Raw genomic sequence first — 18,751 nt, 5'->3', positions numbered from 1 at the left:
CTATGAGGGTAGTTTTCCTGATCCTTGAGATTCCAATCGACTCACAGCAGTTACCAATTGGCTCACTTGATTCTCCAGGTTTTGGATGCTTGTCCTTGTCTCCTATTGAAATTGTTGGGTGTTAGTTGCAAGTGCTTTAACGATTTCATCTAATGACATACCTGGTTTGGAAGATGAATGTTGTGGAGCCGGTTGTCTAGCTTGATATTGTTGGAAACCGAAGGGCTTGGCTCCATAGCTATGATTAGGATGATCCCTCCATCCTACATTGTAAGTATTTGAATAAGGATTGTATCTCCTTTGTAGGAATCCTCCAACAACATTGGCTAATTCATAGGGTTCATCTTGAAGTGTAGGACACATGTCGGTTGGATGACCTGTAGTGGAACAAATGCCACGTCTTTACTTGTTGTACATGACCTACTACCGATTTTCCACAAGAGAGGTGAGAGTATCTAATCGTTGATCAATGGAGGAAGTACTTACCTCATTGACTCTCCTCAGGATGGACTCTTGTCTATTGCCGAACTGTTGTGTATTGGCAGCCATGTTTGCAATTAGTTCCCACACTTGAGTAGGAGTTTTATTCACCAACACACCTCCACTTGCAGCATCTAACATACTCTTGTCCATAGGCAATAATCCTTCATAAAAATATTGGAAAGGAGTTGATCTGGAATCTGATGTTGAGGATAACTTGCACATAGTTGTTTGAATCTCTCCCAATACTCATAGAGAGTTTACCCACTGAATTGTCTTATCCCACAAATTTCCTTCATGATATTAGCAACTCGTGATGCAGGGAAGAACTTCTCAAGAAACAACTTCTTCATCTCATTCCATGTAGTGATAGAACCGGAGGGTAAGTAGTAAAGCCAATCCTTAGCTTTGTCAGTTAGTGAGAAAGGAAAGGCACACAACTTGATATGCTCTTCGGTAACACCTTGAGGTTTCATGCTCAAGCAGACTACATGAAATTCTTTTAAGTGTTTGTGGGGATCTTCACCTGAAAGTCCACGGAAAGTAGGAAGTAAGTGGATAAGACCATATTTTAGTTCAAAAGGTACCGTTAGATCTGCATATTCAATGTAGAGTGGTTGTTGATTCAGATCTGGTGCAGCTAGCTCTCTAAGAGTTCTTTCGTCGATGTTGGCCATGATTTCTTCTTCAGAGTTTTTAGATGACTTGACGAGGTTTGTTGCCGACTTCATTCCAGGAGATGGGAGCGATGCCGATTGGTTACGACGTTGCTTGGCTTCTTTCCTTAACCGACAAACTGTGTTTTCGATCTTGGGATCGTATTGGAGTTCACCTACACGAGAAGAACAAGGCATAAACCAAGCAAAAGGAAATAAATCTTATTTAGGACACCAATCCCCGGCGACGGCGCCAAAATTTGGTGGGTGTCGAATCCAACCAAAAATATAAATCCTGATCGAATTAAATACTTTTGTATATAGTGATGAGCAAGGTCGTCTCCTTAGGGATTGGGTTGATTTATTTCCAAGAAAATGAAGTAGAGGGTTGTTATAAAGATAAGGAAAATAAAATAAAATAAAATAAAATAAAGGTAAATTCGATAGAAGGCAGCATCTGGTTGAAGGGATAAGTTCAACCTTGATTCTTACAATTGATCATCGATGCAAGGATGAATTCAAGTGCTTATGAGTAAATTGGTTATAGCTACTAACAAGCTCTAATAGCCAATCTCTACTTGTATTTTTGGCAACCAAAATAAGCTCTTTGATTGCTTCTCTTATTAATAGACAACCCTAAACAAGCTCTTAGGGTTTAATTTATTAATAGCATTAAGAAATTGAGAGACCCAATTCTGGTCAGCGAACACACAAGCTCAGTTCGTTTAAACCAGATTATTTATTTTCATAACATGAACCGAAAACTTGTCCATAATCCGTTTATGTTATTTGCCACAAAGATTAAATCTAACAAAATGTACGAATTTGATGATCTAATCGGCAATAGGTTATTGTATCGATTGAACAATGGATCGTGTTGCTCAATCAATAAAATAATCTGAAACAAGAAATCACAAAAAATATATAAATACTCATAAACAATGAATTGAATTAAAATCAATTAGATCTCACAATTTTTGTAGAACCAAAGATTCCTTAACCTTCAACCAGAAAATAGAAGTTAACCGCACTTCATGGAGAGATCGCAACTTCCAGATGAGGATGACGTCTTCTACTTCCTTCCTTCACTTCTTCCTTGCTTGATTGAGTGATTTTGATTTCTAGTCTACCCCCCCTCCCTTTATATAGCCTTAGGGGGAGGGGCTGTTTCCAACACCTCTTAGGAGTTCTTTCTCAAAAATAGAAAGTCCAATTTCCTAATGGGATAATGCGTAATTCAAATCTAATCTTATCCTTATCTATAAATAGAAATTCTTAACTAAGATGGACTTTGACTTTCTTTCTTTTAGAAGTACAGCAAGAAATAGACTCTATTAAAACTCTTGGTGACTCACACCTCCAACTCAGCCGAATCCTACTAGGATTGATGGGGTCCACTTCTTGCATGCTGAAATCGTATTGGTCTTCTCCTAACGTGCTGTTGCTATTCTGCAAGCTTCCTTTCAGCTTTCTTCCGAAATTGTGATTTTCTAAATAAAACACAATAAAATCCATTAATTAACTTACTAATTAAATAAGAAAAATACAAATAATATGGAAATTACGCATATTATCAGGTGTAGCAAGAGGAGCTAGTTGTGATACAATCTCATTTTCCTTTAAGTAGTCCCTGAATTCATCAGAGAGATACTCGCCCCCGCCTCGATCTGATTGAAGGGTCTTAATTTCTCTCCCTAACTATTTCTTGACTTTTTGTCTGAACTCTTTGAACTTTTCAAAAAATTCAGACTTATGTTTCATTAGGTACATGTAACCATACCGTGAGTAATCATCGGTAAAGGTTATAAAATAAATGTGTTGGTTACATGTCCTAACATTCAGGTACCACATAAATCAGTATGTATCAAGTCAAGTGTGCCTGTAGATCTTTCTGGCTTTCCCGTAAATGGTCTCTTTGTCATCTTGCCCTGAAGGCAAAGTTCACAAGTTGGAAGATCTTCTATAGTTAGAAAATCCAAAGGACCATCCTTTACCAACCTTGTGATATGATCTATATTAATGTGGCCAAGTCGGTAATGCCACAGGCACGTGGGATTATTTCCGATGTAGTTTCGGTAGTGTATGTTTCCAGAGAAGGATGGAGAACATAGAAACTGTTCTCAAGTTCTTCGTATGCGAGGAATTTGTTATTCCGTTTAATAGTAATCACATTACTAAATAAGATAGAATAACCATCCATGCATAATTTTGAGACAAAAATAAAATTTCTTCTTAAATTAGGTATGAAAAGACAATCTTTAAGTACAATTGTTCCTTCTCTGAAAACTAGTTCTACAGTTCCTATGGTTGTAGCTGCAACTGTTGTAAAAGTCCCCAAGTAGAGCATCACTTCTCTGTCACTCAGTCTTATTCTTATCTTATACCCTGCAGTGAGTTACACGCATGAGTTGAAGCCCCAGAGTCAATACACCAGGAAGCAGAAGTGACCAACAAATTGGTCTCTATGATAAAAGATTCGAAATTACCTTGCTTCTCAATCTCCAGCTATTGAGGACAATTCCTCTTCCAATGGCCGATCTGTTTGCAGAAGTGATAGGAATCTAATGCCTTATCTTTCTTCTACATTTTAGTTTTGCTACCCTTCTTCTAAGCCTTCCTTTTAGGCTTCTGCGTTTTCTTGCTTGATTTGCCACCTTCAACAACCATGGCTATCAACTTATCTTTCTTAATCAGTTCTTTAGCCCTCTACAACATATTGCTGAGTTCCTGAAGGCTAACATTTAGCTTATTCATGTTGTAATTCATGAAAAACTGATTGAAGGACGGAGGTAAGGAATTGAGGACATCATCAATTTTGGTGTCATGATCTAGCCCTGGCTCGAAAGCCTCCAGTTCATTGATATAATCCATCATCTTTAGACAATGGTCATGAACCTATTGGTTCTCAGTCATCTGTGCGGTCATAAAAAATTTTAAGACCTTTTGTCGAGTAGAATGGTTATGTTCTTCAAACATAGTCTTCAAACTATGTATCGGATTGTATAAAGAAGCTATAATATAACGCCGGGCAAAAGAGTTTTTCTCTTCCCATTCTTGATACTCTCTTCTTCGGGCCTCAGAAACCCTGTCACCTGGATGATCTGGAGCTGGGTTCTTAGAAATTTTGTCCAATTTCTCGGACGTGAGAGCCAACATAAGGTTTCGGAACCAGTCAGCATAATTAGGGCCCTTGAGTTTGTTATCATCCAACAATTTGGTGAAGTTTCCGTTTGCCATTTCTGGTAAAGGAAAGGCGGATTTATAAGTCCACAACCTAATTGATTCATGTCATCACATAGAAAGGGCTTTAAATCTATGTTCCGTTTCCATTTTGGGCATCTCTGAGATTCCCTCCAATCTTAGTGATGGAGATAGTTGTCTCTGAAAATGTGGGAAACCACATGGGGTGCATGGAGCAAACTATTTCAGTTGCAAAACCCCACCACCTTCTGTGAAGGATCTCATCCACTCATCTTTTAAGCTTTCCCTTTGGCCTCTGTCAGACAAGGTTCATAGCCATTTTAGGTTAAACCTTTCTATCCAATAAGTTCTCACCCATCATTTTCGTGAACACTAAGGTACCGTGAGAGAGTCTTCCATTTTAGAATAGGCCCCTCCCACATTGGTCTATGATGCCCTTATCATCTCATGAAGCAATCCAGCCAACTGCATTAGCATATGGATAGCCCAATTTTATGGTGTATGTCCACCCACCAATACAGTCAACCTTCATACTAATGATGAAAGGCCTTTAGAGAATTCATCGTATGAAATTCCCTATCACATGCACTTATATTTAATGGAGGGAGTTTAAACTCCCTAGATCTGATTTAGGTCAAACCAAAGTGGCTCTCACTGGTTTTTATAAAGCCAGATTCAAAGTGGGCCCAAAAACGGCTAGGGTTCCAGGATGTTCCTCTTGGGGAGAAATTGATGTGGGCCCCACTGAGAAAGTGAGATCATCCAATGGTCTTAAGGGCACCATGGCAATGATGTGCATTCAGCCATGGTGTTCGAAAGAGCCACTATCGAATTAACATGGGCCAAGCACTCATGGCCCATCAATGCAGCACATCACATTACATAAATCACATGCGTGGAATTCATAATTGATCCAATCAATTAAATAACTATAAAACCCTTAAATAAAGCCCATTTAATTCCATAATATTACCAATTAATATTATCTAGGTATATGGGCTGAACTAAAAAAAACAGTTAGGCCCATATAACATTTATGCTGAATTGGGCTAAAGCAGTTTTAACAGATTAAAATTGAGTTTTATAGATGTGGGCTGAATTGCATCTTGCAATTAACCATCAATCCCTCGGCCCATGTAGAAAATTTTAGGGATGAGAACAGCCCCCATCGAACCACAGGTTTGGTCCAACCAGTTTGGTCCAATCTGGTTTGAATGGGTCTAGGGTTTGATATTTAATTCAAGATCTAATTCAAGAAGATGATCTGAAATTAAACAACTGATAGATGATATTCAAGAATCAATAATCAAACAAAAAGGGGGCTGTTCGCAAGGCTGCAACCCTGCAAGACAAAGATCAGTTCGCAGTATGCAGTTTCCAAAACTATAAACCGCAGATCACTGAACCCGAATCTGCGAAATTCTCTCCTTTGCGCTTTCAGCTTCGTTTTCGAATGAAATAAAAATAGAAAACCTAATTTTTGTATTAATATTACATCAGATTCGAATTCCTATACATTCCATCTAAAAAAATAATAAAATTAATTACAGACCAAGAATGAAAAGAATAAATCAGCAGGTGCACAGATTTCTTGCGCCAATAAAAGAATTCGATCTCCACCATACGGATAGCCCAAAAATCAAGAAAAATATATAGAACAATTCTAAATCTAAATCAGATTAATAAAGATTTAATTTCAGATGATTCACCCAAAACTGGGAACCGATTTCCCAGAAAAAACGTTAACTACGCAAATCGGGTAGAACGCTTTCTACCCATTTGCACAGATCCAAATCTGGTTTAATTTGGTTCAAGATTTGAACCTGGCTCTAATACCACTGAAGGGATGAGAGATCCATCAAATGGATGGTCGAACCCTACAAGAAGGTTGGGCGAAATTTCAAATATTTCTCTCTTTCCCATGTAGGAATCGCATTCCCTATTTTAGAAAACTGCATTTTCAAGGATTAATCTTGAACCAAACCGGACCAAATTTAAAACCAAAAGGGAGAAGAGGGATATACCTGATATGAAGTAGCAGTAACTCCCAATGAAGGTTTTCATGCCAAAGGAGATAACCAAAACCCACTTCCACTAAAGATGACATAGTGTGTGGTGAAGAGGATCAATAGGACAGCTCTTCAACAAGAATGGAGTAGAGGGCTGGTTAGCACGACTTCAAGTTGCTTCTTCTACCAGGAAGCAATATCAAGAATAATTCTTGATCACTCCCACAAGTGGAGATCAAACTGGGTAGGGGCGGCAAGAATAGGGAAGAACTGTGTAGATTGCTATCTTGTATTTGGTGTATTTTTCATGTCTGCCCTGTTTTCTTATTTATAGCTTTAAAGAGACAACCTCCTAATCTGATTAGGAGTTTCCTGATCCAAATTTTTATTTGGATTTGGACTCTTTAAGTGATAAGGATAATCCCTTATCTTATCTGTAGTTCAAGATCATCTTAATCCTAATCAAATTAGGAGTTTCCTGATCCAAATCTTTATTTGGATCTGGACTCTTTAAGTGGATAAGACTTATCCTCTTATCCTTATCTTCTGATCCAAACCCAGATCCACCCTTATTTAATTAATCTAATTAACCCAGTTCGAAATTGGGCTTTAGACCCATTAAGTTTATGTGCTCATTTAACCTCTTAACCTACTGCCCAGTTGGCTCTCTTTGTATGGCGTGGGACCCAAACATTGATCTACACATCAGCCACATGGGTTTAGCCTAGCCTTTGTTACAAGGCCTGGCTGAATTCACTATAGAAGACAGTGAACCCCTGAGTCCATCACTATGGACTCTTAATGGGCCCAACATTTACACTAAATGGTCTTTGGGTCTAGCCACCTTATGAAAACCCAAGGACTGTGGGCAGATGCAAGATTAATCCATCAGGTATTACTCTCAATGGTCTTACACTTAACCTCTCAGCCCATAATGATCAAACACTACCCGACAAGAGAGGACCTTTCCCATGGCAACAAGGAACAGTGCTGCACTCTCTACTCACATGGATCCCGGGAATAAAAACCTTTTGCAAAACATTTTGAAACCATAATATATATATATATATCTATAAATATATTCTGCAAAAACAAATTTCAATGGTTGAAGTCAACTGTCGGCAGTTTAGTTTTCCATCAGAGAGAGTGCATCCCCAATCATTCACTTTGTCCGACAAAGGGGCTGATCCTGTCACTATGATCACCCACTTAGATGAATTCTCAAACTGTCGCAACATACCCAGGTTTTGACCCCTCTAAGGATCTCACTGATTGGCATATCAAAGACAGACCGATCTGATACCTAGTTCAGTACCATAATCGAGTCTAGGGGTCAGGTGTAACATTCCAGTTTTGCCCATCTATCTCCAAGATCTAGGGCAATATTGGAATTTTGGTCCGGTTTAGGGTTTCAAGAAAACCCACACTACATGTACCTCAGGTCTCACCTTGGTAGCTGAGACAAGCCACCCTAACCAACTTGGTAGCACATGAGTATCAGCCTTGGCAAGATAAATCTCCCTAGATCTATCCAATGACTGTGAAGATTCTAAACTAACACGAGTCTCATAAGTGTCTTGTTTATGGGTATTACACAGAAACACATCACAATGACATGAATCAATTATGTACTTTATTCATTTACAATAAATGTCAAAAGGTACATCAATTTAATTGGAGCTAAGGGCATGACTATCTAACATCGGGCTTGGGCTTTGGGCTTTATATAAGGGTCAGGCTCGCACTCAAGATCTAGGCCTAATGGTCAGACCGAGATTAGGCTCAGGCCTGTACATTTTTTGTTGATAAAGAGGCAAAGCTTGGCCCAAGCCCATCCTAGCCCTGCCCATGAACAGGTCTACTTATAATAAGGCATCTATGCCTCATTGGCTTTGGACTTTGTTTCTATAGGATTATCCTTTGATGAAACTTATTTTTCACCAAGAAAAGGAATCCCTTTCAAAGCCCACACTCCCATAGGCTACGTGGCGACCAATTTGATCTTATATCCGTAAGATCAACTTTGACCTCCACCTTAGCTGTGTCCATTGCTTTGATTGGGTCATTGAAAGTCCAGTTCAAACCCCATCTCTTCTAACTAATTTCCTAGGTCAATACCTACTCTACTAGGGCTTTGTATTGAGCTATCATCGAAGTGCAGAATAAATTCTACATTTGCTTGACTCGAAAGAGCCATAAGGCTGCATTTGGAAGCAATGTAAAACCCGGTTCAGTGTAGTTTTACACTCTACTTCACTTTTGTATGCATTTGGATGGAATATAAAATAAGAACGATAATCGATGTAAACGAGCTTTTAAACATATTTTTACATTGAGAATCAATGTGAAAATTACATAAAAAAAATCGATGTAAAAAAACTCTCGATCTCTCCATCGGTATAATGCCTTTCTTCTCCTTTGAAAAACTGCTCCCTCAACATAGTGGTTTCAATCTTTGTCAGAACCCTCATGTTTTTGTGATGGTTTCAATCCTCATATGACCCTCTTCTTCTATATTTCACTCCCTCTCCCACCCTCTCTATCTCTTTCTCTCTCTCTATTTGTTCTCATTGTGCCAGGTCTGAGGTTCAGCCACCTTCTCCTTCTCTGTGAGAATGCATAGACGATCAAAGCATCTCATTGTCCCATCGATCCCATCACCTATCTATTACTGATCCCCCCACCAGGCATCCAAAAAAAATCAATTTTAAGATCTTGCAAGTAGAACTTACTCGACCTGTGCTCTGTTATGAAATCTCTCCTTGCAATGAAGCTCTTTCTCTCTTCATTCCTAAATTTTATCAAAACATATGGATCCATTTTACCTGTAAGACTTGCACTATTATGAAACCTCTCCTAGCAACATTGTACAGCTTCTTACCATTTCTGTGAAGTACAAATTACGAAATTTGTGTGTCATCGACAACTCTCCTTGCAACGTTGCACACTTGAGCTGAAGTTTCCATCAAAAACTTAACTTTCTGTTCTGACTCGGTGGCTTATACCTTTGACAACAAATTCCAAAAAAATCTACTCAACCTCCTCCCTTCCCTCGTCTCCAATGGCTCCTAAAATGGCTTCTTCAACACTAGCTATGGCAACAACCTCAACATCGTCTATGGACTTGTTCAGTGTAGAGCCAATGTCTCTATGGATGCTTGCGAGATATACTTGTATATTGATGATTTTACACCATTTTTCCAATCGCACAAGAGTGTAAAACATGCACTTCGCCGGTTCGCTTTTTACCCTGATACATATATTTGACCGTTTTTATCCATCGATGAAGTTTTGCATTTACACCATTTTCAAACATAGCCTAAAGGAAAGGAGACAAAATGGGGTTATTGGAAGGGTTAGGATCCATCATATGGATAGCTGAACCATGCTAGATGGATGGGCAAAATTTCAAAAATTTCCTAATCGTTTTGGGAATCAAATTCCCTATGTTTTGAAAAACTGCATTTTTCAAGATTGATTTTGCACTGAACCAGACCAGACTTAAAACCAAACAGAGGGAGATGTATACCTAATAAGGATACCACAATGAAGATTTCAAGGTGGAAATTTATGCCCAAATCAGTCCTAAAACCAGCTTCCATTGAAGATGGCGTAGTGTATAGGTGAGTCTGAACACAGTTTTCAACAAAACTGCAACCCAACTACTTGGATCAAAATGGGGAAGGTGAGTCTGATATCCCTTGATTTTTTCTTACAAAAATCAAAGGAAAAATTGATCTATATCAGTCCCAGATAGCTGATGTCGAACTGGGCAAAAACTAGGAGACAAAAGGGTGCAGAGAGAATAAAAAACTACAAAAATATGAAGCTGTCTTGGATTGGTCCACCCCCTCCTTTTTTATAATCTCTTATGGAGCTATCTCCTAATCTAATTAGGAGATAATCCAGATCTAAATCAGATCTAGACTCTAATTAGAGATATACCTTATCTTCTTATAAGATTAGGTGCTCCATACCCAGATCCCAATCGAGATTCACTCATGTGACAATTTAATTAATCATATTAATTATGGACCTTAGGCCCATCATCTATAAGGCTCACGACCCAAGGGTGTTGCATGGCCAACTTAGGCCAGATTTGTATGGCATGGGACCCCACAATGACCTTACATAAGTCCACATGGGTTCAACCCAACCTCTGCGAAAAGGTTTGGCCGAATTCACTACTAACTACAATGAACCCTTAAGCACATCACTATGGGCTCAATATGGGCCCAACATTTACACTTAAATGATCATTGAATTCAGCCATCCTATGAAGATCCAAGGATAATGGACTTAAGTAAAATAAAGTCCATCAGGTAATTAGCCTTGTAATGGTTTCTTATACTTAACCTCTCGGCCCATAATGATCAAACACTACCTGACAGGGAAGAACCTTTCCCCTGGCTGCAAAGTCTAGTGTCACACTCTCTACTTGGATGGATCTTAGGAATTAAAACCTTTTGCAAACATTTTTTATAAAACATTAATATGAAAGCCCTATCATTTACTTTTGCAAAACTAAATCTCAAACACAACTGAAATCCACTACCGACAGTTTAGGTTTCCATCAGAAAGAGTAAAAGCCCTACCATTCACTTTGTTCGACAAAGAGGCCAATCCTATCACTATGATCACCCAGTCAGATGAATTCTCAAACTGTCCCAACATAATCAAGTTTGACCCTTAACGGATTTCACTGATTGGCATATCAAAGATAGCCTAATCCAACACCGAGTGTAGTACCATAATCAAGTCTAGGGGTTATGTGTAACTTTCCAATTTTTCTCATCAATCTCCAAGGTACAGGTCATAACTAGAAAATGGTCCAAGTTCAGTGTTTCATCCAAACATACACTACATGTGTTTTGGGTCTAACTCTAACAGCTGAGATAAACTGCCCTAACTTTTTTGGCAGCATATTAGTATCAGCCTTGGTAGGATAAACTCCCCAAGTCTATCAAACGGTTGAGAACATTCTAAACTAATACGAGTCTCATAAGTATCCAGTTTAAGGGGTAATTTCACAAAAAAACATACCAATATCAACATGAAACAATAGCATACTTTTATTCATTTACAATAAATGTATCTGTACATCAATCTGATTGGATTTAAGGGCACATATTGTATAACAAGAGAAGAGTGCAAAATCTCAAAGAGGTTCCTTTCCATGTTAGCCCAATTGATGTTGTAAAGCTCTTAGTAGCCAAGGCCCAAGAATTACGCAAGTTGGTGGTGGTAGCTTCTAGATTTATTAGAGATCTTGAAGGTACAAGGCTGCACTATCCAAGATCTTTAAAGAAATAGAGATAAAAAATGTAAGCAAATTTGGGCTGAAAATATCATTCAAATATTGAAACATAAGAGGGGAGGTATATTTTTCTTGGAGGTATGATCCAAATATGGCTTTGTAAGAGCTCCTTGTAGCTCACTTAAGAAATTAGCAAAACCTCTTTACTTACACTTTTATTTCTCTTTGGGCTAATTTTTTTCTTCTTGAAACCTTACACGTCTCCTCCTTTTGGGCCTTTCTATTCTTTTCTTTCTTTTCATTTTTTCTCTACTCTCTTCCACCCACTCAACCCCTTTTCATAGACATTATTGCCGTAATAACTAGACTCTTAATACTATTAATAGACACATTCTTTTACTTGCAACTTACTCAACTTCTTAACCTTTGGTCTTTTATTTACAAGATGAAATGCATTTAATGGTTTTTTCAAATTAATTCAAATACATCTAACCTTATTATCGAAGATCTAGTTGTTCCTTTATATATACATATTCTTCATAACAACATGAGGGGCCATTTAAGTACTGTTAAAGTTTCCCACTTCTTCCAATCCGGCCCCTAATGCTTCTCTGCCTAACGTAGTTGCCGATTGATTCCGGTGGAGCTCAAATTAGGCCAACCATAGCAAACCAAATCTTGACCTATTGATAAAACTAAAGTTGTTACTCCAAATCCTATCCATGTTAGTGAGGAGAGAATCCTCTATCGTCCTATTAATTTTCTCACTAACCTCTCCTGTGTTGATCTTATTATTGGAATGTTTCTAGTCCAACCCAATCTAAACCCAAGCTTTTGAGCTTAGTATGAGTTTAGATTGGCGCCCCACATAGCACGCTCCACATACACATCTCATTGTGCATGGGGAACATTTCCTGTATTTGTCATTGGGAGATGTTTCTAATACATGATTGGGATGTGCTATGGGGCGCTCATGTGAATCCACTCGGTATTAGTTTGTGGTATTGTTAGACCAGCTCAGAATGAACATGATGACCCAATTGCCATTGAAAAGTACAAACTATCTTTTGGTTTTACATGGATGATGAAAAAGACAACGTTACATGAATTTAGGGTTTAATACATCGCAAAAAATCACTAAAATCCATATGATCAATGATTACTTTATTGCTTTCCAAGTTATTACCTCCATTGCTTTTACTTCACTGCTCAAGGGTACCAGCCAAGTATTTTTCTTAAGCCTCATTCTGTTTGCATCGGTATCCAATGGGAGTTTAAATGGGGGAGCGAAAATAGGTTAAATACATTAGAGTGCAAGTGGTAATGCATCAAAGTCCCACCAATCCCCACCTTAAGGAAGGTGGTATCAAACATTGTTGGTAAAAGAATTCTATATATTTTATTGATACAGAGAGGTATTTATAGATACAAGAGATAGTTTTGAAGGGATGAGAGATCCATCATATGGATGGCCGAACCCTACAGGAAGGTAGGGCAAAATTTCAAAAATTTCTCTCTCCCATCTAGGAATCACATTTCCTATTTTAGAAAATCTGCATTTTCAAGGATCAATCTTGAACCAAGAACCGAACCAGATCTGAAACCAAAAGGGAGGAGAGGGAGGTACCTGATACGAAGAAACAATATCTCCCAATGAAGGTGTTCACACCCAAGGAAAACTCCAAAAACTGCTCCCACTGAAGATGACACAACGTAGGGTGGAGCAGAATCAGCAGGTTCTTCACAAGAACCGAATCCTTCAGCAAGAATTCGATGGAGGGAATGTGAGCATGACTTCAGATCAGTTTTTCTCCAAAAACTGATTTCAAGAACACTTATTGATCACTCCTACAGTGGAGATCAAACTGGCAATGGCGGTAGTAGGAGGAGGGCGCAAGAGAAGAAGATGGCGCAATCTTACTGTAGTTGTCTTCTCTCTTTCTGTGATATGAGATCTGTTGTGATTTGGTGAATGGAGGTTCACCCTCCTCCTCCTTTTATAGCCTTAAAGAGAGCTCCTAATCTCATTAGGAGTTCCCTAATCAAAAGCTGAATTTGGATCAGGACTTCTCTTTAAGAGATAATGATAAGCCCTTATCTTATCTGTAGATTAGATCAACCCTCCTAATCTTATTAGGAGTTTCCAAATCCAAATCTGTATTTGGATCTGGACTCTCTGAGTGGATAGAGAGTTATCCCTATCCTATCTGCTGATCCAAATCCCAGATCTGCCCCCTTCTTTAACTAATCAAATTAGACCAGTTCGAATTGGGCTTTAGGCCCATTAAGTCCATGTGCTCACTAACCTTCCAAACTGCTGCTTAGTTGGGTTTCCTTGTATGGCATGGGACCCAAACATTGATCTACACATCAACCACATGGGTTCAGCATAGCCTCTTTTATAAGGCCTGGCCGAATTCACTGTTATGGGCAATGAACCCCTGAGCCCATCACCATGGGCTCTTAATGGGCCCAACACTTACACTAAGTGGTCCCTGGGCCAAGCCACCTAATAAAAACCCAAGGACTGTGGGCAGATGCAAGATTAGCCCATCAGGCACTACCCTCAATGGTCTTACACTTAACCTCTCATCCCATAATGATCAAACACTGCCCGACAAGAGAGGACCTCTCCCTCGGCTGCAAGGAACAGTGCTGCACTCTCTACTCACATGGATCCCTTGAATTAAAACCTTTTGCAAATATTTTTAAACCATGATATATATATATATATATATATATATATATATCTTTATATAAATATATTCTGCAAAAACAAATTTCAATGGTTGAAATCAATTGTCGGTAGTTTAGTTTTCCGTCAGAGAGAATGCATCCCCGATCATTCACTTTGTCCGACAAAGGGGCTGATCCTGTCACTATGATCACCCACTCAGATGAATTCTCGGACTGTCCCAACATACCCAAGTTTTGACCCCCTCTAAGGATCTCACTGATTGGCATATCAAAGACAGTCCAATCTGACACCTAGTGCAGTATCATAATCGAGTCTAGGGGTCAAGTGTAACATTCCAGTTTTGCCCATCAATCTCTAAGGTCCAGGGCAATACTAGAATTTTGGTCCAGTTCAAGGTTTCAAGAAAATCCAGACTGTAAGTACCTCAGGTCTCACCTTGGCAGCTGAGACAAGCCACCCCAACCAACTTGGTGATACATCAGTGTTAGCCTTGGCAAGATAAATCTCCCCAGATTTATCCAACGGCTATGAAGATTCTAAACTAACACGAGTCTCATATGTGTTCAGCTTAAGGGTATTACACAGAAACACACCATAATAATATGAATCAAATATGTACTTTATGCATTTACATTAAATGTCATAAGGTACATCATTCTGATTGGAGCTAAGAGTATACACTGTCTAATAGCTCCCACTTGCAGTTAGGTCCAATCTAGTATAAGTCGGAGTCTCATACTTTCCATGTGTTTCTCAAACACTTTCTGTGTTAATGGCTTAGTCAATAGGCCTACTACATTCTCCGCTGTTGCTACCTTCTGAATCAGGACGTCCCCTCTTCCAACTATCTCCTACAGTACATGGTACTTCCTCTCGATGTGCTTCGACTTTGAGTGGGCTCGTGGCTCCTTAGCCTGAGCGATAGCTCCCTTGTTGTCACACAACAATGGAATGGGTGATGTGCTGGATGTAACTATTCCCAATTCATGAATGAAATTCTTCATCCATACGGCTTCTTTGGCAGCTTCACTTGCGGTAATGTATTCGGCTTCGATTGTGGAATCTGTAGTGCACCCCTGTTTGCTGCTTTTCCAACAAACAACACACGATCCCATCATGAAAACACACCAGATGTAGACTTTCTATCATCTGAATCTGACTAAAAATCGTCATCAGTATACCCTTGGATCTGTAGTGAGCTACCATCGAATACCAGACAAAACTCTTTTGTCCTTCGAAGGTACTTAAGTATATTTTTCACAGCAGTCCAGTGCTCCTGCCCTAGGTTGGCCTGGAATCTGCTTACCACACTCACTACCTGAGCAATGTCAGGACGAGTGCATAGCATGGCATACATGATGTTTCCTACGGCTGAGGCATAGGGAATGTCCTTGATGCCCTCAATCTCCTCGGGAGTCTTGGGAGACATCCCCTTGGAGAGAGTGACTCCGTGCCTAAAAGGAACATTTCATTTCTTGGAGTTCTCCATGCTGTATCTCTTGACTATTTTGTCAATGTAAGCAGATTGGGATAAATGTATTATCCTCTTCGATCTATCTCTATAGAGTCGAAGGCCTAGTATATAGGAGGCTTCTCCAAGATCTTTCATGAATAATTGTTGTGAATGCCATACTTTCACCGTAGTCAAAATTCCTACATCATTCCCAATGAGTAGAATGTTGTTTACATACAGAACCAAGAACGTAACCTTATCTCCAATGGATTTCCTGTAAACACAGGGTTCATCCAGATTCTGCTCAAAGTCAAAGTTTTTGACAGTAGAGTCAAACCGGATGTTCCAACTCCTAGAAGCTTGCTTAAGTCCATATATAGATCTATTTAATTTACATACCATGTGTTCCTAACCTACAGCTACGAAACCTTGCGGTTGCTGCATATAGATATCTTCAGTAAGATCTCCATTCAGGAACACAGTTTTGACATCCATTTGCCAAATCTTGTAGTCATGGTATGCTGCTACAGCTAGCAGGATCCTAAAGGATTTAAGCATGGCCACCGGCGAAATGGTTTCCTCATAATCGATGCCCTCTTTCTGAGTATACCCTTTCGCCACCAGACGAGCCTTGTTGGTCTCAACCTTACCATCGGGGCCCTTCTTTCTCTTATAGATCCATTTGCATCCAATTGCTTTTACCCCGGGGGGCGGATCTACTAGAGTCCAGACTCTATTGATATCCATTGAGTCCATCTCAGCTCTCATGGCATCTATCCACTTTAAGGAATCTATGTGCAACATAGCTTCTGTATAAGTCACGGGATCCTCCTCACTGGTCGTAGTTTCCACCAGGTAACTATCCTGGTCATAGGCGAAACGAACTGGAGGCCTGGATGCCCGGGTAGATCTTCTAGGTTGGTCATTACCTGGAACTTATGGGACATCTCCCACTGACCCTGAGCTCTCCTCATCAAGAACAACTTCCTGACGATGATTGTTCAGGATGTAATCTTCCTCCAAGAAATGGGCATTTCGGCTACAGAACACCTTCTGTTCTCCTGGGTCATAGAATAGGTAACCCATAGAGCCCTTGGGGTAGCCTATGAATAGGCAACGACTGGTCTTGGATTCCAATTTGTCCGCACTCGTTCTTTTAACGTGTGCTAGACAACCCCAAATCTTTAAGTGTCTTACACTTGGTTTCTTTCCGGTCCAAATCTCATAGGGAGTTTTCGGAACTGATTTGGTTGGAACCCGATTCAACACGTATATCACAGTCTCCAATGCGAAACCCCAAAAGGATGTGGGCAACTCTGACTGTACGAGAAGTGACCGGACCATAATCAATAAGGTCCTATTCCTCCTCTCTGAAACACCGTTTAGCTGTGGTGTAGCAGGAGGAGCTAACTGTGATACTATCCCGTTGACCTTTAAGTAGTCCCTGAATTCGTCAGAGAGATACTTGCCACCTCGATCCGATCGAATGGTCTTAATTTCTCTCCCTAACTGTTTCTCGACCTCTTGTCTGAACTCTTTGAACTTTTCAAATGATTCGGACTTGTGTCTCATTATGTACACATAACCATACCGAGAATAATCATTGGTGAATGTAATAAAATACACGTGCTGGTTACGAGTCCTAATACTCAGGGGGCAACATACATCGGTATGTATAAGGTCTAACGTTTCTGTACATCTTTCAGGCTTACCGTTAAATGACCATTTCATCATCTTACCCTGAAGGCAAGGTTCACAAGTGGGAAGATCTTATACAGTTAGAAAATGCAAAGGACCATCCTTTACCAACTTTGTGATACGATCAATACTGATATGGCCAAATCAGTAATGCCACAGGCACGTGGGATTAACTGTATCACAGATTCTTTTCTTGGGGATATTATCGGACGTAGTTTCGGCTATGTTAGTTTCCAAAGAAGGATGAATAACATAGAGACTATTCTCAAGTTCTCCGTATGCGATGAATTTGTTATTTCTTTTAATAGTAATCGTATTACCAAAAAGAATAGAATATCCATCCGCACACAATTTTGAAACAGAAATCAAAATTCTTCTCAAATTCTGTACATAAAGACAATCTTTCAGTACAATTATTCCTTCTCTAAAAATTAACTCTACGGTTCCTATAGCCGTAGCTGCAACACTTGCAGAAGTCCCTAAGTAAAGAGTTACTTCTTCGTCACTCAGTCTTCTGCTTATCCTGAACCCTTGTAGTGAGTTACACGCATGAGTTGATGCCCCAGAGTCAATACACCAAGAAGCAAAAGTTACCAACAAATTGCTTTCTATGACACATGATTCAAAATTACCTTTCTTGGATTCTAGGTACTGAGGACAGTTCCTCTTCCAGTGGCCGGTCTGTTTGCAGAAGTGACAAGCATATGATGCTCTGTCCTTCTTTTGCTTGTTAGACTTGGTGGCTTTCTTCTAGGTTTTCTTCTTTGCCTTCCTCTTTTTCTTGCCCGACTTGCTAGTTTCAACAAGCGTAGCAAGAGGCTCATCCTTCTTAATCAGTTCTTCGGCCCTCTGCAACATATTGATGAGTTCCTGAATGCTAACATTCAGCTTGTTCATGTTGTAATTCATGATGAACGGATTAAAGGAAGGAGGCAAAGAATTCAAGATGGTGTCTACCTTAGTGACATGGTCCAGCCCAGATCCAAGAGCCTCAAGTTGATTGATATATTCCATCATCCGAAGGCAATGGTCATAACCCTGTTGGCCCTTGGACATTTGCGTGGTCATGAACTATTTAAGGACCTTTTGTCGAGTAGAATGGTTCTGCTCTTCGTACATTGTCTTTAGACTGTCCAATATGTCCTTGGCCAGCTCGATCTGATCGAACTGCCTCTGTATCAGATTTTCCAGGGAGGCAATGATATAGCATCGGGCTAGGGAGTTTCTCTCCTCCCAATCCTGGTAGTCCCTCCTACGGGCCTTAGAAGCCTTATCTTCCAGACGCTCTGGGGCCAGGTT

Source organism: Nelumbo nucifera, chromosome 1 (assembly GCF_055504915.1).
Source record: "Nelumbo nucifera cultivar China Antique chromosome 1, China Antique-T2T, whole genome shotgun sequence".
NCBI lineage: Eukaryota > Viridiplantae > Streptophyta > Magnoliopsida > Proteales > Nelumbonaceae > Nelumbo > Nelumbo nucifera.
This window is presented reverse-complemented; position numbering follows the sequence as displayed.